At 32.8% G+C, this 13,655-nt stretch overlaps 1 protein-coding gene and 1 long non-coding RNA gene across 5 annotated transcripts in view; both read right to left on the reverse strand.

Moving 5' to 3' along the window:
- The window catches only part of sdk2b (sidekick cell adhesion molecule 2b), a 637,792-nt gene that overhangs the window by 306,058 nt on the left and 318,079 nt on the right, over positions 1–13,655 (reverse strand). The gene's annotated exons all lie outside the window — the stretch shown is intronic.
- LOC137487528 (uncharacterized) lies at positions 8,161–9,961 on the reverse strand. Its single transcript, XR_011010015.2, has 2 exons — positions 9,765–9,961; positions 8,161–9,678 (listed from the first exon to the last, which is right to left on the reverse strand). It is a non-coding gene; the product is annotated as an uncharacterized lncRNA (long non-coding RNA).

The raw sequence follows: 13,655 nt of genomic DNA on the forward strand, positions 1-13,655 counted from the left end.
AGTCTGATAGACTGGGATGTTTCCTCAGAGAACTCAAAGCTCAATGAGACTCAGTTCACTGATGCCATGAACTCATTCACTCAACTGAACTGCATTAGTTTTGAAAAGTAAAGCCGGTGGGGAAGAAAGTTGTTGAGTTAGGAAAAAGAGCAAAAGTTTGTGGAAAGTTATGACTGGATTTTTTTTACAACCAAAAACATATAACAATGTATTATAATTCTTTAAATCAATGCAGTTTTCACTGCAAATTATATTTAATATTACAATAAATAAAACTGATTTTTTTGGTATGATATTCTGTACATGACTATGCAATATCATTAACTTTATAGATCCACTCACTGGCCACTTTATTAGGTACACCTTTCTAGTACCAGGTTTTTTGCCTTCAGAACTGCCTTAATCCTTCGTAGCCCATATTGACCTGATAGCATTACGTAGTTGCTGCAGATTTGTCGGCTGCACATCCATGATGCGAATCTCCTGTTCCACCACATCCCAAAGGTGCTCTATTTGATGCGTGAACTCATTTTCATGTTCAAGAAACCAGTCTGAGATGGTTTGCTCTTTATGACGGCATGTTATCCTGCTGGAAGTAGTCATCTGAAGATGGGTACATTGTGGTCATAATGGAATGTAAATGATCAGCAACAATTCTCAGGTAGGCTGTGGCGTTGACACAATACTGAATTGGTACTAATGAGCCCAAAGTGTCAAGTGCCAAAGTGCCAAATGTGCCAAGAAAATACCCCCCACACCATTACACCAGCCTGAACCACTGCTACAAGGCAGGATGGATCCAAGGTTTGTTGCTGACACCAAATTCTGACCCTACCATCCAAATGTCGCAGCAAAAATTGAGATTCATCAGATCAGGTAAAGATTTTTCCAATCTTCTACTATGTAATTTTGGTGAAGCAGATCGTCTTGATCATGTCTTCATGCTGATTAGAACTTTGCGTTAACGAGCAGTTGGACTAGTGTACCTAATAAAGTGGCCGGTGAGTGTATATTGGACAAAACTTTAACAACATTTTATTGTAGTACATAGTTTTTCCATATATTTTATTTTTGCTTTAGTTAGGATTTTTTAAAAAATATATAAAATATGACATGATATTTATAGTTTTATAGTTTCTGATTATTTAAAAAATTTTTGACACAACAAATGACACTACATTCATGCACCCCCACGAACACACACATTAATCTATATACTAGATATACATAATATTTGAACATCTGAACATGTTCATAATAGGTTTTGTTATTTTATCTCTTACAAATGTCTATACACAAGTTTATCTTTTAAACAAAGACGTTTTTCTTATTCACTCTTTATTTTCCCTCCTCTGCCCTCTCTTTCTCTCTCTCTCTCTCTCTCCTCAAGATGACGTGCAATCTAAGTCAAGCCGATAAAAGGATGAGACGGGCTATCATGCATTCCTCACACAAATCTGCTGTAATCCACATACTGTTGTTATTTTCCTCCCCTTTAATCTTGAGTCCTTTCTTTTTCGTCCTCCTTGTGTTGTTTTCCTTCTTTCAGATTTGATAGTGGGCGCGCGGAGATGAAAGAAAACAGGAAAAACTCGACACAAAGCAACACAAACAAAGTCTCTCGCTCGCTTTCCCTGCCTTGTCAGATGTCATTTCTCGTCTGTCTGTCTGTCAGTCAGTCTTTCCGGCCTGCCAAATTCATCCAGCTCTCGTGTTTGGTGGCCACTTTCACGGGTTGGGGTTTTGTTGCAAAAGCATTACATCAGATGAAGAGGAAGGAAAATCCCAAGCTGACCCCCATCCGGCCCATTAGGAAGGAACAGATGAAACGGGTGGGATTATGTCCTCATTATTAAAACCAACAGAATGGGAACCAGTACAACCATATGTGTCATGACTAGTGTAATCGCATTTGATCATAACAACAAACTCAATGGAAAAGAAAAAAAAAACAGCCTCATTTGATGGAATAACATCTGTCAATGCTAAGACAATAATATCTCGTAATGCGACTGTGTTTTGTATATCCCATACGAATGTAGACTTGCTGGTGTTGTTTGTGCATTTTAATCAACCCAAGCTTGTTGGAAATACCAATGCTATCTCGTGGTGTAACTTTTTGATTTAGAGGCTAATTTGAGAAAAAAATTAAAAATAAAAAAAAAACTATGTACAATCTCGTTTGTCTCAATTTGATTGACTTATTCCCCATTAACTGTTGGATTTAGGGGTTGGGTTTGGTGCCATGGATCCATGCTTTCATGGTGTTGACACCAAATTCTGACCCTACCTTTCGCAGCAAAATTCGAGACTCATCAGACCAGGCGTTTTTCCAATCTTCTACTGTTCAATTTTGGTGAGCCTGTGTGAATTGTAGCCTCAGTTTCCTGTTTTTAGCTGACAGGAGTGGCACCTGGTGTGGTCTTCTGCTGCTGTAGCCCATCTGCCTCAAGGTTGGACGTGTTGTGCATTTAGAGATGTTCTTCTGCATACCTCGGTTGTAACGAGTGGTTATTTAAGTTACTGTTACCTTTCTATAACGCCTCCTTTTTAAAAATCATAAATTTTTGTAAGATTGAACTATGTACAACTAAGCAACTAAACTAAACTAAACTAAAAATAGTTTACTTTTCCTCGTGAGATTAGGCTGGAAATACAATGCTTAATGCTTAATTTGTAATTTCCGAGGTCCTGGAACAGATTGGGGTTACGGATCCGGCATGAGGAGGGAGAAGTAACGAAATGACTGTCACAGACGAAAGTGAAGCGGGGCGTGGAGTGTGATGTGTTGCGCCAGAAAGTCAAGAATAGTGGGGCGTGGGAGGGGGATGGGGGGGTTAGGGGTGGAGTGGATGGGAGGTGGGGGTGGTTGTGGACAAAAGTAAAGAGTGTTAAGGAGTCGTAGAACAGTTACGCGGGGCGTGTGAGGAGGAGGATCTGTAAAATAAGGTTATACAAATTAAGCCCTGAATATGACAATATATTATATGGAAAGAATTAAAAATCTGTCTTTTTATATTATGCTCTATTTAATTTAATTTAATTTAATTTAATTTAATTTAATTTAATTTAATTTAATTTAATTTAATTTAATTTAATTTAATTTAATTTTATTTTATTTTATTTTATTTTATTTTATTTTATTTTTATGCTCTATTATATTATGCTCTATTGTTTATTTTGTAGTGTCAAAAAATTCTCATTGCTCATTTTGGATACATGCCCAGGGCTACATTTTGGAGACCTGCAAATGCATGCCTTGGTATACGGCTGAAGTTTTTGTGTAAAACAAACACTACGATGTGGTATGACACTGCCAACAACTTCTGTTCCCTTTTCATACTACCACTGACCATGAATTAGTTAGGATGGCAATTTCAGCATGATCAGTTTGCTCAGTAGCTCATATGACTTAGGACTTGGAGCGGACTAGGGTTCTAGTCTGAGAAAGGATAGTTCCAGAAACCAGGTTAAACAAAATCAATAAAAGCTCTGTGAAATCATGAAAAAGGCATATAGTCGTGATGTACCTTTTTGTACCTAAAAGGTCCATACCAAAACAGTACATTAGCATATCATTAAAATTGTATTGGTACTAATATGTAAATTTAATATTCTAATATGAAGCCTTAAGGTACAAAAGTGTATCTTTTGAAAATGTACCACCTCAATGACAACCCTTGTACCTTTAATTCTGAGATTGTGACATAGATTTGCCATTTTTTCCCATTCCCTGTAAACCCTAGAGATGGTTTTGCATGAAAACCCCAATAGATGAACAGTTTCTAAAAACACTTGAACCAGCCCATCTGGAACTAACATTCTTTCATTAATTTGTCTTCAGCTTAGTCCCTAATTGATCAGGGATCGCCACAGTGGAATGAACCACCAACTATTCCAGCATATATTTTAAGCAGCGGATGCCCTTCCAGCCGCAATTTAGTATTGGGAATCACCCATACACTCTCGCATTCACACATGCACTTATACAATATGGCCAATTTAGTTTATCCAACTCACCTGCACCACATGTTATTAGACTGTGAGGAAACCAGAACACCTGAAGGAAACCCAGGCCAACTGGCCAAGCCGGGACCCAAAATCAGTGACCTTCTAGCAAGAATAAGGTGACAGTGCTGACCACTGAGCCACTGTCTGGCACTGACATAAATTTTAATTTCAAAATGACTTAAATCACCTTTTCCAAATTCTGATGCTTGGTTTGAACTTTAACAGACCAAACGTAAAACACTTCTCAATAATGCAAGTAGCAGACTGCTCTCTGACAGGGTGTTGTTGTTATTGTTTGTGTTTAAGTGGATACGGCAGACAGAAAGGGCGAGCAAATGCACAGAGACAAGCTCTCATATTTCAGCTTTCGTTATGTTCCTGTCCTCATTTTTCTGTCCTTTCACATTTAATATGCTTCAGAGGCTTGTTGTTGATGTAGCGCTTCATTGTTAGAGTCATTAGAGAAGCGACAGAGATCAAACGTTGCACAAAGTCAGACAACATTACCCTCGGCATACCTATCTAGAAAATACAACAAAACCCCAAACAATTGAAAACTATGCCGGAGCTCTCCATGCCTTTAAAGTCCTCCTGAAAACATTTTTACTTTTAGTATGAGTATGTTAGTCTTAAAGGCACAGTATGTCATTTACGTCACTGGAGGGGGCATATTCACAACAAACAAAGGCAAAGTTTGATGACCCCTTGACAGAGGGTGGAATCATGGGAGTTGTCATCTTCATTACATCCCCCAAGACTCAGAAAGCAGCCCTTAAAGGTATTTTCCTGTATTTTCAATCTTTCTATGAAGGATGGCAATAAACATTATAGAGTCTGTCCTCCCTATGCACAAACCATACTGCCGAACTAGGGGACGCCCCTTGCTGGTAAATGTAAATCTGTTCTGTGCTTTCGTTTTATTTAGGCATAAAAACACTTTGAGAGAGAGATTTATAGGGTACCACCTGTCAAAAAGTTTGATGGATTGTAGCCCCGCCCCCTAAGGCGGGACTTCCGGTCTAAGCCCCGCCCCTTTTATATAAACTTTATAGTTCCGGTAATTAGATTCTTATCGGTTTAATATAAAATAATAGTTCCGGTAATTAGATTTTTATCGGTTTAATATAAAATAATAATTCCGGTAATTAGATTTTTATCGGTTTAATATAAAATAATAATTCCGGTAATTAGATTTTTATCAGTCTAATTAAATTAATAGGCTATTTCCAGGTAATGAAAATATTGGTAATTAAATTCTAATCAAACAGAAATAAATTATTATTATAATAATAACGGTAATTAAATTACTGTTATTAGAACCATTATTTTATATTTTTAGTTATTTGACTAAATTATATTATTATATTACAATATATTATATTATATTAAGTTATATAAAATTAATATTTTATTAAATAAAATTATGTATTGTATTATAATATATTATATTAAGTTATATTAAATCATTATTTTATTAACTTATATTGTAATTATACCATATTATATAATATTATTATATTATATTATTATTATAATATTTATATTAGATATTAAATTAAATTATATTTTTTATTATATATCATTATTATTCTATTCTATTCTATTCTATTCTATTCTATTCTATTATATTATATTATATTATATTATATTATATTATATTATATTATATTATATTATAATTAATAAACTATTAACATAAACATTTCTTTATGTTCATACCGATGTTTCCTCTGTGTCTCAGTCTGGGCCTGAGCGTGTGAGTGAGTGATGATAAGGAAAACTTTGGATAACATCCCGTCAAGTGCTTGTGAAAGATAGATTTATATCAGATGTAGAATATGTATATCTGATTGTATGTGTTGGGTGTCTCCCACTAACTACTATATGTTGTTAGGTGATTAGAAAGTGTACTGATATCTATATGTCCATATGCAGTCAACTGTATGCATATGTATGTGTTTGTGTGTGCGTACGTGCGTGCGTGCGTGCATGTGTGCGCGCTTGAGCGAACTTGGGTCTGGCTTTGTATGCTTGAATCCAACGACACAGTATTTACTAAAAATACTCATTAATAGGTTATGTTGTTTTTCACATTATTACTACAATAATACATATTTTAAGACACACAAACATTTTGATGTATCTTTGTCGGAGTATTAAATTAAAATATGTTTACAATATTTTTTGTCGCCTTAGTCCCTTTTTAATTCCTGGGTGGACACAGCGGCATGAACCGCCAACTTAACCAGCAAGGTTTTGCGCAGCGTATGCCCTTCCACCCGCAACCCATCTCTGGGAAAATGTTTACAATATTAATCCAGTAAATAACACATCTTAATCTTTATTGACAATAAATTGTCACACCTTTTAAAACAACGTTATCTAAAATGTAATATTCTAAAATGTTGAAAAACACAGATGTAAATTCAAGTTGTCTTTATAATTAATAAAAACTTTTATTATGAAAAACAATTTAAAATGAAAGTTTTTCCTTTGACTAACATGTTTTCAATTTATTTACATGCATGTCCTGTAATTTATGGCACACATTGTAATACAGTTAATCCAAAGCCTAATGTTTTGAGCACTGGTCATCACTGGTGTTGGTTTAAAAAATCAACATAAAATATTTACTAAAAAGGACTTATCACTCTTTAGACATTATTGTTTTTTCTGTTTCAAAAGATAAATAAAATGTAATTTTATTACAATAAATTGTAGTAATTGCATTACTAGACAACTTAGTTACTGAATTTTAAATTCAAACTGTTTTTAATTCATTGCAAATACTTGATCATATAAAGAGAAATATGTTAATTATACTGAATAATGGAATAACACTGATATTTATTTTAAGAAGAAAATTGGCTCTCAGTTTATCTAAAAACAGTACAGCTCCAGCCCTTAGTTAAATCTACTTAATGTTTTATAGTAAAATTTTCTAGTTTAACTACTGAATCCACTATGTACATGTTCATACAATAGTGTCAAATCTAGTAAGTTTACAAATTTGTCAAAATTAGTCAAGTTTAAAAGTAGTTCTTGAAAGTAGACTGATTACTTTTTTACAGGGTAAATGATGCTTTTCTTCTACCAATAGATTTAATCAAGATTATTGTCACTACACACAATTTGTTGGGAGTGTATATGTTTCTTTAAACAATGTTTTTTATTGGCAAACACATTTTCAAATGATCAAACTAAAATCTAACAGAATGTTTTCCACTCTGAATATAAAAACTTTATCTGTGCATTTCACTTGGAAAAGTGATGTTTAAAATACTATTCATTAAACTTACTGCATGACTGGAGTTTTATTTTTTACAAACCAATAGCATTGACCTAATTCAAGCTTTTGGTTTTGTACTGTGTAGCAGTTTTTCAACACAAAATGTAAACTTTTTTATGCTAAAAATCTGTAATTTTGCACCACTGTCAGAGTTTGTATGTAACAAAGCATACATGTTTTTAAAACTGTCAGTTTTCAAAAGTTACTTAACGTTGTCTCCTTTCTTCTGGAGTTTTTAGGAACAACAATGTTTCATTTGTCGGGGAAAGAAAAAAAAAGTGATGTTTTGAAATACATTGGTTACACCAATATGGTGTAAAGGTTAGAAGTTGGGGTTTCATCCAGACGGCTGGGGCTCAACGCCTGATTTTTTAATGCTTTTTAACCTCTAAAGTGTCCCAAGTAACATTAATAACAACACTTAGCCACAATTATTTGTATCGCAGTTGAAGGCTACACTTAATACTGCCAGCAAAACACAATAATAACAAAGAGTAAACACTTTCTTATTTTAAGAATACTTTGCAGTAAACTTTAATGCATTAGTAAGTTTATTTTATCCACCTTCTGATGCAGAATGTTTTTGAAACATTTAATTATGTTTTTATGACCACGGGCATCTCACCAAAATATTTGACCTAATTCAAGTAACCAGTGCTGCAGTTTTTAATCACAAAATGTCTTTACAAACTTTTTTGCGTATGTGTTAAAAGTCTAATTTTACACAACTCTTATAGCGTCCGTTACAATGCATACAGTAAATGTCACAATAACCATTTCTACTGCCAATTATCTTTTGGTGTCTAATTCTTCACAATATTTTTTCACGAGAACTATGAATCTACAAAGGCAAGGCAAGGCAAGGCAAGACAAGGCAAGTTTATTTCTATAGCACATTTCATACACAGTGGTAATTCAAAGTGCTTTACATAAACAGGAACAAAAGAGACATGTTTAAGAAAAATAAAAACAAATAATAAAAAATATTAAAAATGATACAAACAAATCAAATGTGTTAAAACAAGTTATAAAAGAATGAAAAGAAGAGAAAAACATATTAGCGTGATCTGTCAATAGTGCGATCTGTCTACAAAACTAAAAGAATAGTTGCCACTAAATCTGCATTAATATCTTGTTCAACAGTGTCTAATGTACTGTGTATTAAAAATGTATTCTTTTGAACTGTCATGAAAGTTTGAGTTGTGAATGTTTTGGTTTTAAACCAGAGACAACCAACAATATTATGTATACCTTTTGTTCAAATACTTTTTCAAATGAAAGATAAATTATGAAATTGTATGTCAGTGCATCTTTAAAACTAAATTGGGCAAAAAAAATTTAGGTTGTCTTTCTAAACTGACTACAAAACCGTTATACATGAGAACTGGGTATTATTGGGTTGACTTAAATGTTAACCAATTTTAATAAATGTTCTACATTTTATACATTTGCTTTAAACAAGTGACCAGTCCTTGACACACTATGCAACATTCTAATTTTCTAAATATTTAAATATACATTGGCATAAATACAGGGCTTTAATCAGTTTCGAGAATGTTTCTATGATTTGTTTCACACCATCATGTTTTGCACCTAGCTCAATTTTTAACTTTTACAGGAAACGCATAGACACTTAAGTTGATAAACTTTTATTTCAAGTAAATATACACTGAAATAGAGTAGTACATAATGAACAAACATGGATTGCATTACAATAATAAAGACAAATTAACTAAGAAAAAAATACATATATACAGTCATACATTGAAGAAAAAACAGGGTACACCAGAACAATAAAGACATTACTGATTATTACCAAACAACAAAGAAATGCTGCTAAAAGCATTCTGTCATGTCCTAGTATGTGGCTAGTCATAACTTCCACAATCTCAGCAATATTTGTTATTTTGTTTTGTGAAACCAGTGACACACAAATATCTGTTATATATGTGGACATACATAGAACCTGCGTTACCCCCCATCTCATCACTCAATTCAGTCAGCACCTCCAGAATTTTTGTATTGGTTGCACAGACAGCACCATTGTTATGAAAACACAGGTGTGTCAAATGATTTATCGTATCGGCCAATGAGTTTAGGTCCCTCTCACAACGTCCATTTCTCTCTTGAGATTTTTCACACGTTTGACATCTCCTGTACAATCATGTTTAGAATTACACGCATCATTAATGATCTTCTCCAGAAGAAAAACCATATGGTCCCTATAATGCTGTTTAAACATGTTGTCCACAATAGACCTTATTTGACAATCAAAAACAGGGTTGCACTCGTACTCGGGCCTTTCATGCGCATTATCGTCAGTATTTTGAGAACAATAGCAACCAACCATCTTTGCATGGTGGCTGTCAGAAAAAAATCTGAAAATATTTTTAAGAAAACGTTTTTTCTTTAATCACAATACAAAGTTTGACCCATAATCTGTGTAGATCATATAAAGTAGTACCTTAAAGATGCGGCCTGTGTCCTTAAACAGCGATAGTTCAGCCCTAATAGTTCAGTGCAAACAAGACCAAAGTAGGGGCTGTGGTCCTCAAAGATAGTACCTTTTTATGTCTTTAATCTTCTTTTTACTCCTGATCAACTGGTTCTTGTAGAAAGCTTTAGGATCAGTGACTGTAGCCAGAAGCATTACTCCTTGGTAGCTAGAAGTAATAATGGTGCGCTTTATCTACACATTCAAACAGGCCCGCCTTCACTCACGGGGCGGTACTATGAACATCTGCTATGGTGTCATAAAACTCATGATAGTTGACATCTTGTCTTTTATTTAAGACATAGGCGTGATGATGTGGGATACCTATTTTAAAAATAAAAATACAGAGTCATACCGTAAATATATTCACAATGAAAGATTTTAGAGAACTAATATTATAGATTTTTTACATTTCATGGAAGTTTTAGGTTGACAAAATATAATGCGCAGCTGAAGTCATCTCAAAACTCATTGCCAAAATGGACAATACAATTAATTTGAATGTTTTTAAGCAAATATGTACAGTCTTTTCAACATTATTCTGCAGTTTGAATTGTTCAATACAATTGTTTATTTGGATTCCTATTAGGGCTCAAAGCAGTCACATATTTAACTGAAATTTACATCTTTCATGATAGTGTTCTTTTTCAAAGAATGATTCAGAAGAAATAGGATTACATCTACACTTGTATATTCATTTTGGAATTTAAGTGAAACATACTTGTAAGAAAATACAATTAAATTTATGAAATAACCCATATTCCATAACTTATTACAATGCCTTTGAGGACAAGAAAGAGATCAAGTTTAGGACCCATTACCTCATAATTGGTTATTAGATAAAAGTTATTTTAAAAAGTCAAGTTTGGTTAAAAACCTAGGCTTTCTTAAATTTGTTCTGTTAAAACATAAAGAAATTTTAACAATCAAGTTATGCATTATACGTTCTGGAGATATATAAACATACACTTTACCATCAGATAATCTACGAATAACAATATTCAACAATTTTATACAAAGGGTACCAAAACCGTTTGCTTATGTTTGTTGCAGAGTAGCAATTTTTTTGTTTGTTTTTTTATGTTATGTGATCCTAAATCTATTTTCTGGCCTATAATTTTAGTGATATACTTATGATAAAGTTGAAATAAAAAGCTGATACATTTAGTTAAACATCATGTGCTTGACATTTTGGTAAATAGTTAAAGCTTCTGATTGTACTAATTGAATATTTAGCATTTTGAAAGGTAAATGTGTGTCAGGGTATGTAAAGCTGACCCCTCTAACTTGTTTGGTTGAGATTTGTGGAATGTTTCCACAAATTGAAATATTAAAGTGTTTTTCTTATTCACTATTCTGCAACTTTGATGCAACATTGTAAAAGTGTTAGAAATATACGAAAGTACATGTCATGCTGTTTTGTAAAAACAGACAGTCATATCAGTAAAGAACTGCACTTCCTGAGACAAACATTTTGTTTTGCTGTAAATCTATAATATTTTAGTTTGTCTGTCAGGATGTAAGCATACAACTTACATATAACTGACTTTTTGTACGACAATCTTTCGATGAACATGTTTACATTATATTGTGACATTTTTAGAGTGGTCTTTGAAATAGATACAATATCACAGATGTAAAGTACTCGAACAATGTTTGAACAATGTTAGCTGATTGCTGTACTTAAGTACTACTTTTATGATTTGTACCCTACTTGAGTACAGTTAAAATTAATGTTTACTTTTACTTCATTACTTTTTTAAAAACAGTATTTTTTTTTTTTTTACAACTTTCAATTTTATTTATTCTCAAAAAAAGTTCCTCACTCCTAACAAAACGACAAAGCTGCTTAAATTAATGTTATTTACTTTGTAATTGACATTCATTTCAATATTCCATCAAACTGGTCAGACATGCTCTTCGATTGTTTAGAAGTCATGTCCTGTCACATTGAGCTCTACAATACACATCAACCCCAGTAAGTCTGCTATCAGTACACTTCTGTTAAGCAGTTCATAAGAAAATATACATTCAGTCCATTGTCTGTGTACACATCCACATAATTGTTTTTGATGCCGCACAGAAATAAACTTAAACCTCACTTAAGTATATTTAAACTTATACAAACAGAAAGCGTTTAGTTATTTGTCCTACAGTATGCTTGGTCATTGGTTTACGCGTACAATTTTATTACAGTACGTGTTCTAAGTACATTTGGTTAGTAGTTATTTTGACACCCTTTGATTAATTGGGACACATAATTTTTCTACATAATGTTATAGACACATGTATTAAGACAGAGAATAAATTTGTTTGAGTCGACTTAACTGAAATGAACTGCGAACATGTCAAATCTTTATAAAAGACGGTAATCTTATAATAACACAAATTTAACTGCTTACTGCAGTGAGAAAAATATTAAAATGAAATCACATAAACATAAAAAGTATACATGCAGCTAGACAAAGAGCCTGTATAATTCAATGTAATTAATTATTTGCTATCTTGAAATGTCATATTTTGAAATATTAAATTTGGTATATTTGAATTGTAAATAATTTGTACTACAGCATATTCTCTTGGGTATTTAATGTACTTTTATGGGCTATATTTGATAAGCAACAAGTATACTTTGACCATATGACTGTGTAAGTTCATTACATGGTTGAATAATGTTTGAAGCTTTTGTTATTTTTATTACAATGATCTTTATAATTTTTTTAATAATGTTTATAATTTTTATTAAATTATAAACATTTTCAAAATCCACAGGTAATCTAAAACTGCACTTATTCTAAGAAAAAATGCTCAGCGGTTACTTCAGTTGTTTTCTAAATTGGTTTCTACAAATTGCATGACATGTTTTCAATAACACACTATCCCTTGTGGTAACTGCTTTGTGTACTACTAGTTATCCAAGGCTACACTAGCTGTACTCTTGCAAGTTTCAAGACGCTAGAGTACTATGGACACTATCACTATAAATTATAACACTAAATTGTTTGGAAAGTCAGACCTGTGGTGCAAATGTTGAAGCATTAAGCATGCAGCACCGACAGTTCTCATTTGGATGGTTTAAGTGGAGACATAAATGCATCATTTCATTGCATCATTTCCAGCACAAACTATTTATCTACTACAAGTATAAGTGAACTACTAATATTCTTATAAGTTGACAGGATGTATAAATAAAAATGTTATAGTTAGCTTCTTGTGTGCTTAATGTTTACTGCTGTCACACTTGAAATTAAACTTTTACAGTATACTCTATACTAAAAAGAACACAGTAAACATGTAAATATCGACAGTATTCAGGTCTTTTGTCTAGCTGCATGTATACTTTTTATGTTTATGTGATTTCATTTTAATATTTTTCTCACTGCAGTAAGCAGTTAAATTTGTGTTATTATAAGATTACCGTCTTTTATAAAGATTTGACATGTTCGCAGTTCATTTCAGTTAAGTCGACTCAAACAAATTTATTCTCTGTCTTAATACATGTGTCTATAACATTATGTAGAAAAATTATGTGTCCCAATTAATCAATGGGTGTCAAAATAACTACTAACCAAATGTACTTAGAACACGTACTGTAATAAAATTGTACGCGTAAACCAATGACCAAGCATACTGTAGGACCAATAACTAAACGCTTTCTGTTTGTATAAGTTTAAATATACTTAAGTGAGGTTTAAGTTTATTTCTGTGCGGCATCTAAATACAATTATGTGGATATGTACACAGACAATGGACTAAATGTATAATTTCTTATGTTTAGCTTAACAGAAGTGTACTGATAGCAGACTTACTGGGGTTGATGTGTATTGTAGAGCTCAATGTGACAGGACATGACTTCTAAAC

This window comes from Danio rerio, chromosome 12 (genome assembly GCF_049306965.1).
Source record: "Danio rerio strain Tuebingen ecotype United States chromosome 12, GRCz12tu, whole genome shotgun sequence".
Lineage (NCBI taxonomy): Eukaryota > Metazoa > Chordata > Actinopteri > Cypriniformes > Danionidae > Danio > Danio rerio.